Here is a 9066-nt window from a genome sequence, read left to right as displayed (position 1 = left end):
GTTTCGTGTGTTAGGACATCAATGTGTCGTCACGAGCCGCAGGGTTTAATTTGGATTTGTCTGTGCATGTTTTTTTTACTCTCATAGATTTTGTTACCTTTGCCATGCATTATACGACTGATAGACTGCAACGGTTGGAGTTAAAAGTCATCAAATGTGTTCTACTGAAGAAACAAAGTCACCTACATCTTGGATGCCCTGAGGGTAAGCAGATAAACATCACATTTTCATTTTTGGATGAACTATCCCTTTAATAATAGCTCAATGTTTGCTGTGCTTGTTTGTAGAGCTGCACAATTTGGCCAAAATTTTGATTCTATGTCAGTATGACTATAATAATAATAATAATTGTATTAATAAAGACATTAACAATAATTATTAATATTGTTATTTTTTATTAATAGTAATATTATTAGTAGTATTATTACTACTAAAAAACACTGAACAAAATAAGTGTTACTATTGTATTACTATTAATTTAATAATAATAATAATTATTATTATTTTAATATGATTAATTGTATTAATTATTATTGAATAAAACATTAAACTATTATTATTATTATTATTATTAAAATATTAAACAAAATAAATATAACTACTGTAACATTTTATTGTAAACATTTGTATTTAATAAAACATACAAATAATAATTTAATTTGTTCAGTACAACTGTCAAATCATAATACTAATATTTATGGCTTTCTCCTTCAAATCACATTACTGTTCCTCACAATGTGAAAGTCACGCTAACATTTGGCTCCCCCAAATTCTTATCACCAGAATAACTGAATAAAGAGTTATTGTAACACATCTGACCGAAGTTGTCCAGAGTCTCCTCTCGGGTGTCAACACACATCTCCAGCGACCACACTTCTTGTAAATCGTCTGACCCAGAAAGGATTTTCTGAAGAAAGAAAGCCTCTTTATTTCAGATGTAATATGCTGTTTGGACAGCAGCAGCAGCAGCAGGTTTGGGGTTTAATGAACCAGATCCACTGAACTCAGTCACGATGGAGAGAGCTGTGCCCGGTCTCTTCTTTAGCGACGATTCACCAGACATTTGCAAAAAATGGTTCGGCCTGCCCTCAAATAAATGTGTGTATTATGTTTCACAGCATTCCTTACATAAGCTTTAGGGTAAAAGTTTATTTAATTTCTAATTGGTAAAACTTTATTATATGTTTTGTATCTTAATAAAGTTTGATTCTCTGACCGGTATAATTAAATGTCTTACCTTCTGAGCGTAAATACCGTGATATTCAATGTCAGGATCCAGCGTTTCATTCTGCCCCACAGTGGGTGAGTTTGCTTAGCAACGGGACCTACTTCCTGGATACGGGGCTAAGTGGGATTTGTAGTCCATTAAAATACATGACTAATAAATGGTTTTGAATGCCCTCCTTACCCAACAACAGTTATTGATTAATTTGCCCATTTTATTCCTAAAAAGTAATTCGAAATACACTAAGCTTAAACTTTGTGTCTGAGTAACAAATATGAATTATACTTATCATACTTGACAGGAAAGCATTAAACAAGGCATTTTTCAATGTAATGAGATTAATGGGGAAAAATCCCCATCTCTGAATGTTTGTATGTCCTCCATTAGTCCCATAAGAGCTTCAGAGACGGACTGTTGTTCTCCATTAATTCTGAATGGAATCAGGGTAGGAAAGAAATGCCACTACTTTTATGCAATATAAAATTTAATATTTTATTTGTCTGTACAAACATTATTAATGAGCAATCTATAGTTCCTTTTTTTTTTTGAGGATAAAATAATTAAAACAACTAACAACAACCAGGAAAAAGTTTTGTCTTTTGACTTTATATGTAAATAAATATATAAATATATCTATTTATATGTTAAATTATAAATTAATAATAAATTTAACCATTTATCGTATAATTAACAATTGCATTTATATTTTAATAGCTCCAACAATTGGAAAGCGTACCACATGATCATCACCTGACAAAATATCTTACATCACTTTATTGAAACTCTGACATCAGGTCACTTAAATGTATCTGTACTCCTTTTTCTGTCATTTTAACTGTCAGTAACTTTATTCATAAAGTTACATAACAACAACAACAGTAACTTTTAATATAATGTTTAGAGAAAAGACAGACAAATTTGCTATGCAGCTGTGAGATTTTATTTTTGATGGCACAGATTATGCCAATATTGCATTATAAAGTTCTATAATTATAAAGCATTATAGCAAATCAATGTTTATTTTACCTCTCAAATATAAAAAGCAACATTTTCTCATCTCATTTGCAATCAGAAGGTTGTCTTTTTTGCAACGGGATGTTTGCTATACAATATAAAAAAATATTTATACATATGTGATGCATCTTATCACAAATGTGAAAGCAAAATGTCTAAACATAAGAAGAAAAAAACACAAAACTTACACGGCCATACGGGGGACATGATTCTATCAACTGGTTGTTGATTGGATGGAGGCAGATCTGAATGTGCGGACTATTGAAGAAGTTCGACATACGTCAACAGAGAGAAGTATGTTGTTTGACAAATAAATCCAGTTATGACATTTTGAAAATTACATGGTCAAAAAAGAAATAAATAAAAAATGTAAAAAATCAAATGTGCATGGATGAATAATTCACAATAAGATCAGTAATATATGCACTATGTATATGCACCATATACCCGAATTAAGCAAGGTTTGGGTTAATTAACCGAGAGTTCAGGGTTTATGTGACGTAAGTTTATCCTGCTTTCAGGAATATTCCCCAGGTAGATGGTAATAGGTTTCATCGTCAGAATCTGATATGGACACTTTGCCAGCAGCCTTGGTTAGAGATGCAGGGATACTCCATCAATCCTCTTCCACCATTTTAAAGAGCCTGTCGACCAATACTAAAAAAAAAATAAACAAATAAAATAAACAAATAAAATAAATCACTAAAAATAAGACCATGAATAATGCTTAATAAAAAAATCAGATTTTCTATTGCTATCTTCAAAATTCATGTGTTTCCGGTCACATATTCACAAAATCTGTTTGTGAAATCTCATTTATAATCACGTCAGTTTTGTGTTTTGTGAGTCAGAGTAAAGATTAGCTGTAAGATTATGCCTTAATTAGGTCCATTATAGCCTGTTTGTCCTTTCTTGAATTATCTCACCAAAAGTTTGTGCAGGTGTAAGACATTTTGACCTTTGATTTATTTTTATGGGTCAGGTTGATCATGTATTTTATTTTGGAAAGTCTCTCATCATCATTTACCCTTCCTGTTGTTTTTTTCCGGTTTAATTATTTATCAGTTAACAATTATTTATAGCCAGTATGTTTGCCCTAACTTTGGTTAAGCATTACATTTTTTGTTAAAAATTTTGTTACTCTAAAAATCTAAAAAAAGAAAAGGAGGCAGAGGTGATACCACTGGTATTCCACAAGGCTCTGTATTCGGCCCACTTTTATTCTCCATTTGCAGCAAACCCAACCACTTTATTCAGACATAAAGCCAAGAACCTTGGCGTCACACTGTCAATGTGCCAGTTTTACTTTTTTCTGGTGATTCAAACTTATTGCAATGGCACAGAGAAAGGTATGTAACAAGAGATCCTTTGTGTTACTGCACATAGAACGAGGACCACAGAATAGTATCTGAAGTCTCAATGAAATGAAAATATGCCACATTTTTAAAGTTGTTTGCAAAATAATGATATGGCATGTTACTTCTTAAACAAAACAACATGACATGTTACTTCTTAATAAAAGCTACATTTTTACTTTTTATGCTATGTCATGGTTACATTTGTGTTACTTTTGTTCACACCATCAGCTATGCTTGCCTTGGACCATGTGATTATGTGACAACCATATAAAGAGATGTTGCTTTTTCACTACTTCCAAAATGTGATCTGTTTATGTAATGTAACTTGTAACGCATTGCTAATTACAGAAGAAAATTTGACGACCCGCTTGTGTAATGTAACTTCACTTGTGTGTCAGGGTCTCACCTCCTGCTGTTGGTCGTAGGAAGGGCTCAAATGATCGACAGGCATTGATGAACTCTTTTAGCTGTTTAGGACAGTCTGCTGGAAGTGGCTCCATGACCTTCTCTACACACACTTTTTGGTAGATCTGACTGGGGGTTGTACAGTCTAAAAGCACGGCACAGAAAGTGTGTCGCACATATTTAATAAAAATGTAAGTAATATTCAGGGCAAACACAAATATATGTAGGAGATTAACAACAGTCTGTCAAAACTGATAGTGGTGGTGATACACACCTTTAAAAGGAACACCTCGTGTTGCAATTTCCCACAAGACAATGCCAAAACTAAAAAGAGCATGTACAGTCAGTGTCCATCCATTATTTGAATAAGATATGCGTGTATGATATTTGAGTTTGACTGCCGTACCTGTAGATCTCACATGCCTTGTCGTAAGGATGGTTGATAGCTGTTGTGGAGAGTTGTAATGGAAAGCACTGTTCCTTTTGGATTTCTTCTTCTGAAGAGAAGTTTCTGTTTTTGCCAACTCAAAGCCTCCCAACTTTTGAAATATACAAATTAACATACACACATTACATAAAAATTAAGATGAAACCCCAACAAGTAACATTACCTGGGTTTAATAAGTGTCCAGCACATTTCTAGTTTTTTTTTTCGTTAGATAAAATTGGTTTAGTAACAGAAATATATACCGGTACGTATAAAATATAACACAAGCAATATTTTCTTATGTATACAGAAAATAAAATATTTCATGTTTAATATTTTAATTTTATACTTTATTAAATTAAATAATTTAAAACTATTAGCAAATTCTAAAAAATTGTTATTTTTATTTTGTATAAAGTTGACAACACATTTTTTTTTCTATCCATTACTGTTAGAGTGATCAATCTTTAAAATAAAAATAAAAACAGATTTTTTGTTTATATCTAGCTATTCATAACAGACATTCTTTCTTTAGAAAGAAAACTGTAATAACATTATTGCCTTAAATGTCCTAAAAGCCCTAAAAATGCATTTTGTAAACATGTACATCCAGCTGTTAAATTGGGATGTTTGAGATTTGGGAACTACAAAAACATGCTGTGGTTGTTTTGGTGGTTAAATGATGCTGATATTGTGAAAGTGAATATCTATTACTGTACCTTCACTCTGTAGCCAGCGGCCACTAGAAAATTGCAGCTTCTGATGGAGCCATGCACTTTAAACTTCTCCTCTGACTGATGCAGTCTGTACTGTGCAAAAAATTATGAGATCGAGATGACAAATATACCTTCACTATAGTTTACATGCAAACATTGTCTGTATGTGAATAAATTAACTAGATAAAACAGTTTGTCAAGACATGCTTTATGTATGCTTAAAGCTCTAGGAGGACTTAGAGTCAGAATGTTTTGTCACAGAGGAAGAAGAACAAGTCGTTAATAAACAGAATAACAGTATGTTGGCTCTCTTTGGACCTGTAGAGTCCCTGCGCCGCATCCAGACACATCTGAGTCTTTCTCTCCCAGGGCAGATTGCGGTTACTGTCCAGGACTTGCCGAAGACTCCCCTTCTCACAGTATTCCATGGCTATCAGGTATCTTGGATTTGGTCCTGTATGACAAGGACACAGTGACAATTAGATGCATGTTTAACAAGTTCAAACGTGCTGATTTTCTCAAGCTGAGATTATTCTTTGGTTAGTGAATTGAGATTAGATTGGCACACCGTTCTCATCCTCGACACAGATCCCAAACATTCTTAAGATATTGGGTGACTCAAAGCGCTTCATGGTCTCCACCTCCTTGTCAAAAACACTCCTCAGCTCACTAGAGAGAATGAATACATGCAACTAGGAAACTGTAGTTTTTAAATCGGTCATGAAAATGATTACTATGGGATAGTCTGGTTTCACTCAGAATAAAATCGAACATTTGACCACAGTTAATTTTGTCATCTACTTGGGGCTGGTGCTCAGCGGGCATGAGTATCTCTTGATAGCCACAGTGAACTTGTTGTACGTTCCTTTGTAAAGCTCAGAATGGCTGCACTTCATGAAGGGTTTAATAGGGAAACTGTAGGTCAGTTCTTCTGGTTTAATCTCTCTAATGTCTTGCAGATGAAGGTGGGGTTTTTTCACTGCCAAGCAAAGACAAATAAAAATGTTCAGTTGAGACAACGTTCAAAACATTACTTCAACAATGCTAAACTAAACATTACTTCACACTTCATAAAAGCCTCATTATAATAATGATATTCTTAAAAAACAGTGGCCCTTTATTGTTACAGTATCTTTTTTAATATACACATTTACTATTTAAAAGCACTATCTTTTGTAGCTCATGTTAATAATATCACGCGTACTGTATACTTCCACCAACGTAATATCAATTGTCTCAATGAATAGTACTGCAGTCCTTATACATGCACTGGTTACTACACGTATTGATTACTGTAATGCTCTCCTCACTGGTCTCACCTTTTAAACTTCGGTAAAAACTTCAGTTGGTTCAGAACTCTGAAGCTTGTGTTCTTTCTAGAAATCCTCTTATCGAGCACATTTCCCCAGTTCTTCAGCGACTGCACTGGCTTCCGGTGAAGTATTGTTTATTGGTTTTAATATTCTGCTTTTTATATTCAAGGCTATTAATAATCTCACTCCTCCATACCTTACTGATCTTCTTCATATTTATACCCCTTCACACTCGCTCAGATCTTGACTCTCAATTTACTTGTTTGCAATTATTGGCCTGACCACCATGGGAGCTAGAACTTTTAGTTATGCTGCCCCTTGTTTATGGAACTCTCTGTCTCTTGATATTCACAATAGTAATAGTATCCTACTCCTACTTTTAAATATCACTGCAAGATTCACTTTTTAACCAGGCCTTTTTATAATCTGATTTGTATTGAGCCTGTATTATAATGCACTTGTAACCTTTTTTTTTTGAAAGCATGAAAGGCGCCTATAAAAAACTTTTGACATTTGTCTGCTTTTGTTATTTTGATAAGTGCATTAAAGCTAAAACAAATGTAATTTGAAAAATCTGCATTCTTATTTTGTGAAAAAAACTGTACATAATGGAAAGTATTACTCAGCATCATCGAATTAGGTAATTTTAGGCCATTTTTGTGAATCAGCAAATTATTCTAATTCATGTATTTTTCAAGGTGCAGGGCTGTAATGATTAAGATATGTGCACTCACATGTATTCTAGTGTTAAAGGGGTGGTTGATTGGTTGAAAAAACCAGTCAACCACCCCTTTAAGAAAATATGTTAATAATTTTTATACTTTTTATGGTTACACCACATTACATTAAAGTAAAATAAATAAGGCCACTACAGTTTTCATTTTTTAAACCATATGAAACCAACATGAATACAAACAGTATTTTTAAGAATTTGGCACGTGTTTTAAAGTAGCATTTTTAAAGCATTTTTAAAATTATTTACACTCTTATTTGTCATTGACCCAATTTATCTGTACTTACATGATTCCAGGATCTCCTGCACATCTCTTTGAGTTTGGTCAGCTGTCTTTTGCATGGCGTCAACCATCGTGTTCGTTCCTTTGCTCTCCTGGGATAAAGACTGGAGCACTATAGGAGACAAATTTATACTCTGTATACTCTGTAAATACTTTGTCTAAAGCAAGGGTGTCCAATCCTGCTCCTGGAGGGCACACATCCTGCAGAGTTTAGCTCCAACCAGCTACACTTCACTTTCCTGGAAGTTTCTAGTGAGTCTGAAGATTTTGATTTTCTGGTTCAGGTGTGTTTAATTAGGGTTGGAGCACTCCAGGAACAGGTTTGGACAGCCCTGGTCTAAAGGTTCCAGTTGTTTCCTTGAAGTAGCCATTTTATTCTAATTCAAATCCATACATCTTACATTCTCGAAGTTCCACAGAGTCACTCTGCCTGTCCCCTTCATCTTCCTGCCGCCTCGTTGCTTCCTGAAACACTTTCGGTAACACTTTATGGGATACATTGATACTAAACTGACACGAAGCAGAGATCATAATTGTGAACTAAATTCAATCATGAGCTTGTCAGCATCACTTCTTAATTATAAATATTTTTAAGTGAATTTTCATTTTTATTATTATTATTCTATGTTTAAGTTTGAGCATCCATCCTTTGGTAAGAGTAGTAGTCACAATTTCAACCTGTAGCAGATGTTAAAGGTTCTTTATGGAACCATTTAGACAAAAAGGTTCTTCTATGGCATCGTGAAGCACCTTTATTTTTAAGAGTGTAGTTCTCAATGAGGATATTTTTATTTAGTAATTATCAAATATCTAATAAGGAACTACCTTTGTCCTAAATTTGCTACTACTTACTGCTTAGTTAATCTTGCTCCTCTATTAGTTAATAGTATTAACTTAAGTGTTAATGTAGTACTACCTATTACTTCCTGCATAGTTACTTGTTAACAATGGACCATTATTTTAAAGTGTTACCACACTTTCTCTATACTCACTCTGTGCTTGACCTGAAGCGCTAGAAAAAGCAGCTGAGCTGCATCGTTTAGCCTCTCATTTAGGCAGCTGAACTCCTTGCCGAGGTCATACGCTTTGGCGAAGCATCTCAAATAGCTGAAGGAAGTGTATTTCTTCACTACCTTCTCTGCTGACTCCAGAGTGAGTTTAAGATTTTCAAGCCCATTTCTAACCTGTTCAGGCTCAGTCCCAAAGCCATGAACCTTCATGGTTTTCATCAGCTCAGCCAGAGTGAACACGCGGTGAGCCAAACGCCTCCAGCGCTTCTTGTTGGCCTTCACCTCCTCACACAGGCTGTACAGTTTTTCTGCAATGGCTAGGATTGGTTCTATGATGTCCATTGCAGCTGGGAATAAAAACAATTAAAAATTATAAATATTTCTCAGATTAATTATCCTGAATGACTGAAGCATTATATTTTGATGCTGTTCAAAAAATTATCTAATTTTGAAAAATAAAATACGCTGTATTTAGCAAAAGTTTAACTAGTAAAACATAAATACAAACCAATTTGTGAAACAAATGGAAAAGGTAACATACAAAAATATCAATATCAATCTCAGCCCTATTCAGATGGCAAT

At 34.0% G+C, this 9066-nt stretch overlaps 1 pseudogene; it reads right to left on the bottom strand.

Moving 5' to 3' along the window:
• Positions 1-2855: 2855 nt before the first annotated feature.
• Positions 2856-8826, bottom strand: LOC107675373 (mixed lineage kinase domain-like protein; annotated as a pseudogene).
• Positions 8827-9066: the final 240 nt, after the last annotated feature.

This window comes from Sinocyclocheilus anshuiensis, unplaced genomic scaffold (genome assembly GCF_001515605.1).
Source record: "Sinocyclocheilus anshuiensis isolate Anshui unplaced genomic scaffold, SAMN03320099.WGS_v1.1 scaffold1844, whole genome shotgun sequence".
Classification (NCBI taxonomy): Eukaryota; Metazoa; Chordata; class Actinopteri; order Cypriniformes; family Cyprinidae; genus Sinocyclocheilus; species Sinocyclocheilus anshuiensis.
The sequence above is the reverse complement of the archived record's forward strand: the minus strand, read 5'-3'. Positions and strand labels throughout refer to the sequence as shown.